Source organism: Haliotis rubra, unplaced genomic scaffold, assembly GCF_003918875.1.
Source record: "Haliotis rubra isolate DU_JTF1 unplaced genomic scaffold, ASM391887v1 Scf234, whole genome shotgun sequence".
NCBI lineage: Eukaryota > Metazoa > Mollusca > Gastropoda > Lepetellida > Haliotidae > Haliotis > Haliotis rubra.
The window spans coordinates 919,838-933,029 of record NW_025766381.1 but is presented as its reverse complement, the minus strand read 5'-3'; positions in this window follow the sequence as shown (position 1 = coordinate 933,029).

Sequence of the window (13,192 nt, the reverse complement as noted above, 5' to 3'; positions counted from 1 at the left end):
TGCACGGAAGGCTACGAAAAGTGCTTGTTAAACTACGGTGTGACAATTTAACTGTTATTCGGAAAAAAAAAAAAAAATTTAAGGATTCACTTTATTCCCACCATTGACCGCCTGAGGGAGTTGTTCCAGCAAGATAATGCCAGGCCTCACACAACACATGCCGTTGTTCAGGATTTTCAGAATAAGAACATTACAGTGATTCCATGGCCTTTCAAATCGCGCGACCTGAACCCTGTACAACCCCAATATGTAAAATCAAGACAATGTGTAAAAACTAACGCAATATGTAACAACTTAACGCAAAACGTAAAATATAAAGCAATATGTAAAAGATTAATGTAATATGTAAAAAGATGTCTTTAACGCAAAAAGTACAACATCTAACGCAAAATGTAAAAACCTTTTTTAACGTAATATGTAAAAAAAAGTAACGCAATATGTAAAATCCACTTTTAGGTTTGAATATTAAGGGTGGCGATTGAAATCCATTTTTGGCAAAAATTGACTTTATTTACAAAAACTAAGATATCGCAATGTTTCTTACAAAATAAACTTCTTATTACATTTTTTTTACAAAATTTTACTTCGTTCAGTATACATGTAAGCAGAGTCGATAAACATATAATTTCCTTGTTTATAGATATATATTTTATTCGATCTTATAGTTTATTTTCGAAAGTTTTAAAGGAATAATTTTATTCTTCAAACTTGTTTTCATAAATGGTATTTTGGGTTATATTCATTATGTCTTATTCAAGAAGGTTTGACCTTTCCTTCAAACTGTACATTCCGTTGTTGATAATCTGTGATTACCGAATCGTGTTTTTAAAGAAAACCACCTATTGATCCTTCTTAATTTGGTTTGAAATAACATGCATGTTGTAGCAATGTTCATTGTGTATGGGGGTTCGAATTAATTGCAATAGGTACTTGGCATCGAGATGGTAGCTCTGACCATTGGACTTCGGCCAAGCAACTGATCTAGGAGAGAGAGCCAATAGTTATGATTTGACTGTGTACATGAAACAACGATAGGATTTGTTGCATAAAAAACACTGCCAGGAAATAATTAATACATTAATTCCATAAAGGAAAATGTTTTGCTATTAATTCACCACTAATAGGATAAATTTGAACACAAAACTGGTCTCTCAGCAAAAACAATGAAAAGAAAAGAAAACAATACAAAAAACTTATATATCTGCAGAATTCCAAGTTGAACCTTGGTTACCGTACCCAATGCTGAGGGTAATTTTATGTCCCTAACTTTGCGCTACATGCGCGTTGTGGGATACAAAAAAAGGCCAAAAGGTAAAACCTCCTAGGACATAATGAATACAAGCCATATGACCATATGTAAAAATACTACGAAGAATAAAATGATTTCCTTGGATACTGTCGAATATAGATTATGATATCATGTATCGCTATACATGTATATTACACAATTATCGGCTTTCCTTCGGTGTTAAACGACCCAAAAGATCAGATATCAATTAAGTCAGAAATGAGGTTAATTTTGTCAGAAATATTGCAATAGCTTAGGTATTTTGTAAAACAATAAAGTAAAGTTTCTAAAAAAAAATCAATTTCAGTCCGCCAACACAATAAACAACAATAAAGCTGTATTTTACAGATTCCGTTAATCTTTTTACAAATTGCGTTAAAAATTGTTTTTACATTTTGCGTTAGGTGTTTACATATTGCGTTAAAGACATTTTTTACATTTGGCGTTAATCTTTTACATATTGCGTTATCGTTTACGTTTTGCGTTACGTTTTTACATATTGCGTTAGTTTTACATATTGTCTTGATTTTACATATTGGGGTTGTACAAACCCCTTTCGAGCATTTGTGTGATGACCTCGGCCGACACATACGCGAACGTCAACCAGCGCCCCAGATGTTGGATCAACTGTCGCAGGCATTGCAAGAGGAATGGACCAGAATTCTACACGGTCGAATACAAAGACTTATTCAGTTCATGTCGAGACAATGCAGAGCAGTTTTAGTGTTCATGGTGGACAACGCTCAACTGGGAACGGACGCCTTCACTTATTGAACCTTTTTACAGACTATACATGTGAACAGACGTTTGAATTTTTGTACTGTGAATTTGGCTCAAGCTGATCCAGGATGAAAGTGTTATCTCACTTTAAAGTTAGCAGATTAAATTTGTGAAAATACAAGATGCGTTTCTTTTTGGGGTGAGTATATATTCTGACTTCAAATTCAGTGCAAGGGTCAACGAGCACTTTTGCGCAAGGAAAATTGGTTTCGTAGTGTATGGAAATAATGTTATTTTTTAGATCAATTTTAATTACATAAAGATGCCAAACACAGTTATCACTTTCATACGTTAGTGCTGTGTAAACTCAAAACGCTGCAGTAACAAATGTCCTAATATCTCTGAAAAATATTAAAAACAAGATTTTCAATCTTATTTGACGTTTATGACACAAAATGTGTCAGATGTAGTACCGGACTCATTACATCAAACGAAAATTGTCAGGAATTGAAAATATCTGAGATCTGAAGAAAAAACATTGCGACCATCTTGTATGGCACATGTGGGATGTCCATCATATGATGTTTAGTATGGACATCAGGATATCTGCAAATCATAATGGAAATTTGTCCATCGTATTGATAGTCATCGGGAGATATCATTGGTTTGGTTCATAGACTCTTTAACAACGTTTACGCTGCTGCTTTTAGTTTGCGTTCACAGCGTTCATTTTGTGCAAGCACACTGGGAGATGATGCCGCCGTTTAACACACACTGACACCATATTGACGTATTTCATGAGATAGCTGGTATATTGTCGATTCAACATTTTGACATTCGATGGAGTAGCCTAGTTGTTAAAGCCCGTAGCGCCCAAGACCCGAGTTCGATTCCACACGTCTGTACAAATTGTAAAGGCCATTTCTGGAGTTCCCACTGTGATATTGCTGGAGTATAGCTAACAGTGGTGTAAAACTTTATTTATTCACTTTTACTTTTTTCAATTACCCGTGAAGGTCCGGGATAGAATTGACCTTCAGTAACCCATGCTTATCGTAAGTGGCGACTAACGTGAACGGGTGGTCAAGCTCGCTGACATGTTTGGCACATGTCATCGTATCCCAATTGCGTGGATCGATGCACATGTTATCAGGTCTAGACTCGATTGTTTAGAAACCGCCGCCATATAGCTGGAATAGTGCTGAGTGCGGCGTAAGACTAAACCCACTCACCTTTTTCATGTTAAGCTCTGTTTACAACTTACGTTCATCGGCCACGACGCTGACGAAGAACAAATGTTTTTGCTCTGTGTTGATTGAGAACAAAGTACCACCAATATCAATGCAGTCATTAATTGTTGCATAACGTTTTTTCTTTCCTTGCATTCTTTTATAACAAATGTCTCCTTTGTGCCAGTACTTGTATCCTTTCTCTCGACAGGTGTTGGCTAAAATATAAACACAAACAGCCAATTCACACTCATCTAATATAATTACAGCTGCTGATATGAATGATCTGTTTCCAGTATATATAAATATTATTCACAACCTTAAAGGCACAATGTGACACCACACGTCTCTAAAAAAATATTATTCACTTCTCGCAATAATACTATCAGCCCTCAGGGAACCTACCATATAATTTACCTCGAAGTTCGCCTCGAAGTTTCAATAATCGATTTCAGGCAAACCGTAAGGGATAATGAGTCTTTCATTGCCTGAATAGGAAGCTTAAGTGAGTGCATATGTCCCAATATGTATAATATAGGCCAAAGTATTGTCGATAATGTGTGACATTGTGCCTTTAAGCCGTCGAGCCCACGGTTGGAATTTGTCTTCAGCAACCCATGTTTGTCGTAAGACGCAACTATATGGCGGCCATCTGTAAAAAATCGAGTCTGGACCAGACAATTCACTGATCAACATCATGAGCATCGATTACGCAACTGGGAAATGTGTCAGCCAAGTCAGCGAGCCTGACCACCCAAATTCCGGTAGTCACACGACAAGAATGGGTTGCTGAAGATCAATTCTAGCCCGGATCTTCACGGGTGACTGAAAAAAATAGCCTGTGTCTATGCTGGATTGTAATTGTTTGTAATGTTTTCAACATCTGCGTTTGTTTTGCTTTTATAGCTAGGATAACAGCTAGGATATATATTACCTCGCATATTTTATGTACAGAAGCCATCTTCTCCTGAAAGCGAAAGATGTGATGCTATCATGAATCAGAAACATGTTTCGTTTGTAGCTAATTTGCAGTAATTGTGTTTCATATTGTAAATAAAACTGCAATGTTCAAATGTGTTTAAAAACATGAAGAAATTCCTGTTTAAAATATTAATTTTTGGTATTTATGATGGCCTTGTATATATGTGTGTAAACGTGGACTCGTCGCCATATGGCTGATGCCGGTCTCACGTCGATTCTGGATCTACCTAACAACTGCGTCACAATCTTTGGACCCGTCCGTAAATATAGAATTGTAAGTACTGTACGAGGGGTGTCCCAAACGTTTCCGGCCTCGCCGTGAACGGATCGCTCTCGACACAATAATGCAGGACAGCAGGACAGGCAAGTAACTGTTAGACATTTAGCTACTGCACATGACATTAGCAAAACATCAGTGGAACGAACAATCCATGAAAATTTACATACGAACAAGGAGTCTGCTCTTTGGGTGAATGTTATCTGAAGAACACAACCGTCGGAGAGCCATGGTTTGTCGTCTACCGTCGGAGAGCCATGGTTTGTCGTCTACTGTCGGAGAGCCATGGTTTGTCGTCTACCGTCCGATGGCCATGGTTTGTCGTCTACCGTCGGAGAGCCATGGTTTGTCGTCTACCGTCGGAGAGCCATGGTTTGTCGTCTACCGTCGGAGAGCCATGGTTTGTCGTCAGCTTCTCGAGGACTATCAGAGAGATCCACGTGCTTTCTTGGGTCATATTGTTACTCAGGATGAAACCTGTGTTCATCACTTTGAGACAAAACGTCAAAGTATGCAGTAGAAGCATGTGACGTCACCAACGCCCAAGAAGTTTAAATAGAAGTGACAAAACCATGTCCACGTCTAGAAGAACTCTCTGCTAAAAGCAGAGTCGATTGTGCAATTGTGACAATATCATGAGTAGATTTATGTTTCAGCAGTACGATGTTGTTTGTACACCAATAGAGTGTGGAACAAGAGAATCCAGTGAAGGCCACCATGCGATACGATGACAGAGCATGTGTTTATGAATCTCTATGAAATAGTGATGATACCAGGTGTTCGCGAAAAGGTGAGCGTATCCTGCCCCACAGGTCTAGTCATTTGTTCACCTGAAATAATTCGGGAACGTATGGTACAAATCAAAAAAGGGAATTGCATCGGACATCTTTTTTGTCACTGATGAGGAACACCTAAACCGAGCAAAAGCCTTTCGAAATTTCTTGATATTTAGTGAAAACATATAATTCTCTCTGTATATATGGGATTTAAACATTCTATAATAGAAACATTTACTTGACAATGACAGTGCTACAACCCATTCTTGTGTATATATATCTTTGAATCTTTGAGTAACATTATTCAAAAAATTTGCTTGAAAGTCAACATTTTGCCTTTGCCATACCTCCCCAAAACCTATTGTATTTAACAATTCTCGAATGTTAGTCACCCAGTTAGTCTTCCCGTTTTTATCGTACATTAACATCATATCTAACACTGTCTATGGTATCTATCAGATGGCATACTTAGTATATACTAGGCACAAAAAGAAACTGTGCATACAAAAATTTAAAATCTAAATTTATCAAACCTGTGTAGACACATAAGAATTTAACTCAGAGATTAGTGACATGTATCCAACATGCATGCACTTGCCACGTTCCGTGACGTCAGTGGGTTCGTCCTTGAGACGTGCAATACGTTGTTGCACGTGCATTCCGGGAAAGAGAAACAGAGCAAATGAATGCCACACAATACTGTCACTTTGGAAAGCTCAACCCCTGCCCTTGCGATCGTTCTAAAAATTAAACGGCTATTGAAACGCATAGCATGTCAAGGATCACGTCTGCACAACGCCATGAGGCCATTGGGATGGTCCGTGGGGGAATGTCTCAACGACAAGTGGCTGCACATTTCCACTGCCACTGGAACACCATTTCTGCGACGCTACCAGAACACAAATGACGTCATCGATCGGCCACGTTCTGGACGTCCACGTGTAACAACGCCAAGACAGGACAGATGGATAAGGGTGACCCATCTTCGCGACAGGTTTCAGACTGCAGAGATGACTGCCCGAACCATCCCAGGACTTCGCCGTATCCACCCCAACACAGTTCGACAACGTTTACGTCATCACGGGAACAGACCACAACGTCCCGCCTTACGGCCTATCCTGACACAACGTCATCGACAAGCTCGCCGAATGTGGTGACGAAATCATGTCCGCAGACCCTTGTTTTTGTGGAGAAATGTTGTTTTTACAGATGAGTCCAGGTTTAACATTTCCCATAGTAATGGACGTCAACGTGCCTATAGACGCGTGGGAGAGCGTTATGCACAGGCCTGTGTCTTGGAGAGGAATCGCTTTGGTGGTGGTTTCGTGATGATTTGGGGTGGAATAACAGCACGCCAAAGAACTCCTTTGGTGATTGTTCAGGGCAACTTAACTGGTGTGGGCTCAGATTCTTCGACCTGTGTCAATTCCTTTTCTGCAACGTCATGGCCCTGTGTTAACCTTCCAACAGGACAATGCCCGCCCTCATACGGCAAGGGTTGGTATGGATTTCTTGCAACACCACAACGTTGACTTACTGCCTTGGCCTGCAAATTCACCGGATCTCTCCCCGATAGAGCATGTTTGGGACGAGATGGATCGACGTCTACGCCGTCTTCCTCATCCGCCAGATAACGTCCTTGACCTTGCAACAGAACTTGAGAGTATCTTGCATGACATCCCACAAGCCTTCCTTGCACGTTTGATAGGCTCTATGCGTCGTCGATGCACTGCTGTTCTCCATGCCGATGGTGGACATACCCGTTATTGAGCTTGTGACATGGTCGTTTGACCCCTGTCGCGCTTGTGGACTAGTGACGTCATTGTGATTGAGTTTTCAATTGAAATTCTCCCGACTTGTTATGGTCTCATGATCCCTCCATTAAAGTTTATATGTACCTTTGACATTGTTATCGTACTTATCAACTGGGATCATATTTTGACAATGCACAGTTTCTTTATGTGGCTAGTATATAACAGACGTATCCAATATTTTATTATTCTAGCTTTAGCAAAAATGTGTATGAGAAATATTCCACAATCTCCATATATCATGGCATTAGGTGTACTTGCTTTCACTCCTAAACATTTCTTGCAAGTATATAAATGTATTTTCTCAATTACGTCAAAATGATTGAAACCCCATACATCTGAACCATACAATAGAATAGGAAGGATTTTTGTATCCAATATTTTGAAAAAGGAATGATAATCAATATCTACGAGTTTGTGAATGCTTTTGAGAACCCCAATAAGTACCTTTTGGGCTAGTGAGGAACAATATTTAGCATGTGCTGAAAAGCCAAGACGATTAGTGAAGTAGACTCCAAGGTATTTATATGATTGTGTGACTTGGAGCGCCTCTCCCTTATAATACCATTTTTCCGTTTTAGATAGTTTGCCCCCATTTTTTAATACAACTATCCTAGTTTTCTCAATGTTAACAGTTAATCCTGCCTCATTGCAATAATGTTCCAACTCATGTATATGCCTTTGTAATCCAACAACAGTAGTCGCAAATAAAATCATATCATCAGCAAACATCAATACAAACAACTGAGCAATCTATTCATCTTAGAGCTAATACCAATGGCATGTTTTTGCATTACACCCAAAAGTTTTTCTCTCCGTATTGAATCAAACGCTTTCTTAAAATCGACAAACAAAGCATACATTTTCTTTCCCTTTGTATTTAGACACATTTGAACGATTGAATTTAGTATAAAGATATTATCAACAGTGCTGTATCCTGCCCTAAAGCCGGCTTGAGATTCATCTATTTTATCAAAGGTATTTGCCCAAAAAGTCAATCCCTTGTTGATGATATAGACAAAAACCTTTCCCAATATACTTAACAGATTTATACCTCTATAATTATCAACATTATTAATGTTCCCACTTTTATGAATTTGAATAATAATTCCAATAGTCCAAGACGATGGAAAGTTACCGCTCTCTAAAATAACGTTATAAAACTCAAAGTAAGGTAAAAAGATATCTTCAGAATATTTAATAAATTCAGGTAATATGTCATCAACGCACTATCAAATCATGGGCTGTTCTTACTAAAATATCTATGTGTCAATTTTCGTTTCATACCCATTGCAGCTGAGCACAAAGCCTCTGCAATATATTCTATACTCTGATCGATATCACTAAAGGCTGTATCTAAACATTTATCGAGTAAGTCCTGCACACTATCTGAGAACATATTTTGTCTAAACTTATCCGATTTTTCTTCATTCCAAACAAACTTATATCTATGATTCAAATCATCTTTTATTACATCATATTCCCGCTTGTGTGTTGTAATCAATTCATCGTGACTGGGAGATGCGTGGACTCTGTGCGAGACTGTATATTGAAGTCAGTACAAGACGAGAACAGGCATGATGATGCAATAATATGATCAATTACTCTGGCCCCCATTGACCCGAGAAATGTAAAAAATCCAATATTTTTGTCTGCTCCGCATCTCCCATTCATGATGTGGATATTCAAAACAGCACATAATTCTACCAAAGATAGTCCAAATGAATTAACAGTTTTGTCGACGGAGAATCTTGCGAGGTTAAATTGATCTACTAGAAATTTCCAATTTGACGTGTCTGTTTCTATATATTCCAGTATATCATCCTCAATAAAGTCCGGGTCATTTCCTGTTCTCGCATTGAAATCTCCGCCACACAAAACAGATGCATCTGGATGATCCGACAATATATCTACTAGATTTTCCTGTAACAACTTAATCCCGTTTTTACAATGTACGTTTGTCTTTCATACCAGTGAGTGATTGAGTGAGTTTAGTTTTACGCCGCTTTTAGCAGTATTCCAGCAATATCACGGCGGGGACACCAGAAATGGGCTTCACACATTGTACCCATGTGGGGAATCGAACCCGGGTTTTTGGCGTGACGAGCGAACGCTTTAACCACTAGGCTACCCCACCGCCCCCTTTTCATACCAAGTTGACCCCTCAGGGTGTACATATACACAGGAATACAACAGATCTGTATCGTTACCTAATGACTTATCAAATAAAATGTTATCTGCATTTTCAGTAATTTTACACCTTTAAATATATTGTCTAAGACATTTTCTAACTACCACAACTATGCAACCTGATAATCTGCAGCAGTGAGATAACTTATCTGCAGGTTTCGTGAACGTTACATAGTCATCAAATATATTATCAACATCACAGTCATTAATCCACGTTTCGGTAAGTCCGATAATATCAAATGTTTTGATATACATGAGGAACTCATTATCGGTTTATTTAGATGATAAGCCAGACACATTCCAAAATAGAAATGACTGATGATAAAACTCATCAGGTGACGTGGTTGACTAGCTGAGCACTCTGATTCTGATTCATATGCATAAAGAAACAGATCCGCAAGGAGGGGAGCACAATTGGTGACCACGGGGATGCCTACTCCTTGGCAAAATGTTTTACCCAAAACATTCACAAAGTTGTTATCAATGAGAAAGTCCAGCATTTCACATATTGTTTTCTCGGTAAACTTCAAATGACATCTGCTTTCACTTTTGACAAATTGCCCTGAACCTCTGAAGATAGATATGTAGGTATATATCTTTGTTCACTACGTTTGTTTACAAAAGCCCCATGAATCAAGGAATGAAGTTTTTCCTTAAGTTTGTTATTTGGGATAGTGGTTTACAATTAGGAGTGCGCGATAATAACGGTTAACCGGTATATTGCAATTCGAACTTCACAATACGATATATTGCGGTACACTTTTGTCGAACCGGTTCACCCGACACGATCGATAACTTTCGTGATGTAGTCAAAACTACTAATAACAATTCTATTTCCTTTATATTATTATACATTAATAGTTTTGAGAATGTTAATTGGTCATATAATTGCACTTGCGTGACTTTTAAACCATATAAATAAAAAATAGATTTGTGCTGGCACTCGTAAGGATAAACAAACAAAGATGGTGGATCTCTTGTACAATTACACCTGAGTGACAGTGGACAGTGCCATTGTTTCAAAAGAAAGGAAACCGTAATTTAATTACCTTAAACCATGTGTTACTCTTTCACAATATATTGCAATACATATTGCAATACGCCAACACATATCACAATATATCGCAATACGAACATTTTGGCAAATCCCAACCCTATTTATACAATGTTGAAAAATCAAATGTTTTGACAGTCCAGTTTCTGGGACTCTGAGGGCGTAATCATGATAGACTATTTAAAGAAGGGTTCTCCAATAAATGGTGCCTATTACGCTGATGAATTGCGTAGATTGCGTGGTCAGATCAGAGAAAAGCGCCGAGGTAAACTTCGTCCTCTTCCCTCAACTCAAATCTGACCTCAGGGGCCGCAATTTCAGACGGATGGGGAGGTTTGCTGAGGAGGAATTTTTTAGGGTCACGTGACAAACAATGATCTTCAGACGGATTAAATATGCTGGGGAAACGGTGGTCGTCGGTGGAACAAGTGCATTTGAGGTGAGGTGAGGAGAAATTGGGTTTAACGTCGTGCTTGCGAATATTTCGCTCATATGACGACGTGCATGCGTGTGTATGTGTATGTGCGGCTGCTTGTACTAGCCCAGACTTAAGCTGGTTTTATAGTGCTAGCCCACTGAGATACCATGCCGCAGTGAAGCATGAATACCCCACTGAGACACATTATACTGACTCCGAGCCGACCAGTCCTTGTTGTACCCATTAATGCAGAGCGCAAAGCAGGGACCAACAAGTACCATATTTTAACGTCTCTTGGTATGACGCGGTCGGGGATCGAACCCGCGACCTTCCGCTCTCCGGGAGGACGCTCTAACCACTACACCACGGAGGCGGTCTACAGTGGAGGGGGGTAATGTTGAAACATTAGTACAACAATTTTTTATGCACATCGCATATTAGTTAGGTAGGCCGGAAACTTTTGGGACACCCCTCGTTATTGCTTCTTAATTAATTATATATTTGCTGATACATAGGATGATATGTGTCCGAGGTTTAGTTTAGTTGTTTTATGAAAAAACAGTTGCCATAATGGAGCAGAAGCAAATTCAGTTCGGCGAATGTTGTTGAGATCAATTTTTGTAGCAGTAACGTCAGGTTTTATTCTAAACCCTAGGGGTGGAATATATTATAATAACGATCTTCATATAGTCCATTAAAAACAGTATATGGATTTGAAAAAAAGGTCAGTTATGTACTGTGAGGACAGTTGCTTGCGTCGTTGTTTTTGAGATGGCTCATCAGCTTCTACATTGAGCCTATTACCTGGATATGTTCTGAAGTCGCCAAGGCAGAGCCTCAGGCCTTGATGATGCTTTGCATCCAATAATTTTAAATTACTGTTACATGCTCCACCATAGACGATGGTTTGGCTTGGTTGTTGTTTAACGCCGCACTCAGCAATATTCCAGCTCTATGGTCTGTAAATAATCGAGTCTGGACCAGACAATCCAGTGATCAACACCATGAGCATCGATCTACGCAATAGGATAACATGACATGTGTCAACCAAGTCAGCGAGCCTGACCACCTGATCCCGTTAGTCGCTTCTTACGACAATCACGGGTTGCTGAAGATTAATTCTAACCCGGATCTTCACGGGTCCATAGACGATGGAGCCATAATCATGTTTTGAACGTATAAAAGGAGAAGGATTTTCTGATCCCCTCCCCACTTTGAAATTGTAACAACATTCAACAATTTTAAGACTTTTAGACACTTATTTTTCAAATATTTGATGTGCGTTAAAAGGGAAAATGATTATCGAAAATGATACCCAAGATCTTGGCCTCCTTTCAACGTTAATGGGAATGTCATATCAGGCTAGTTCTCGGTCTGTAATATTGCTGAGTGCGGCGTAAAACTAAACTCATTCACTCTAGGTCAGTATGAGGTTTCTGTTTTCTACAAAAGTGGTTGCACTAGGTTTAAACTGAGAAAAAAAATTAAAAATTTGACAGGATAATTTATGAATTTTATTTAGACAAAATTGTAGCTGCCTTTTGATAAAATTCACATTTTTGCCATGTTTACGAACGAACGGCAAACAGGTGACGACAAAAGCACAACGGGAATCGAAAAATCACGAACAAGGTTCTTACCTTTGCTGTTGAGATAATACATAATGCCATTAAGCTTCGTGAGGTTGGTGTTGGTTTGGCTGAGGATTCCACAATAGGAGTAACATTGCCTGGTGTTCACGTCGTGGAAGAAGGAGATGCAGGTGGTGTCTTCATGACAACGCTGGCCACACCTCGCCGTCGACATTGTGTGAGGGAGAGGTTGTAGGTCGTTGATGATGAGACCTTTGAATACCAACACAAATCGAAACATATCGACGGCGTGTTGCATTTTTCCAAGTAGTCTTCGTTAACACAAAGTAAACACCGTTTGAGAAACGTTCTTCAGCTTAAAATACAAAGGCTTTGACCCCTTGCGGTCAAGGCTGTAGTTATATGCAGACTGTGTGCTCCAAATCTGAAATATTTATTAGTTATCTCGGATTTCGAAGATAGGTTCTCATGTGACACATTAAGAAATATGTTGCAGAATATATGAAGAAACTTCTTAACGACTTGATGATAAGTAGTATCAGGCTTCAAATATAGAACCCCACATATTTCCTGAATACCAAACAGTGGACTTCTCTGCTTCCCAGACTGATAGTATTTCTACTAATAATAACACTTCTTGCTTGACAACGACATTAGAATCTATGTCTAAACATCGCCTATACCAGAATAAAGAAGTTGTATATCCATCAAAATTGTCCGCCGAAGATCCGGGTTCGATTCCACACATGGGTACAATGTGATAATGCTGGAATATTGTGAAGGGTGGTGTAAAACCATACTCACTCATGTTTGTATGAGTTTATGTATTGTTATAGTCACGATGTGGCTGAAATAC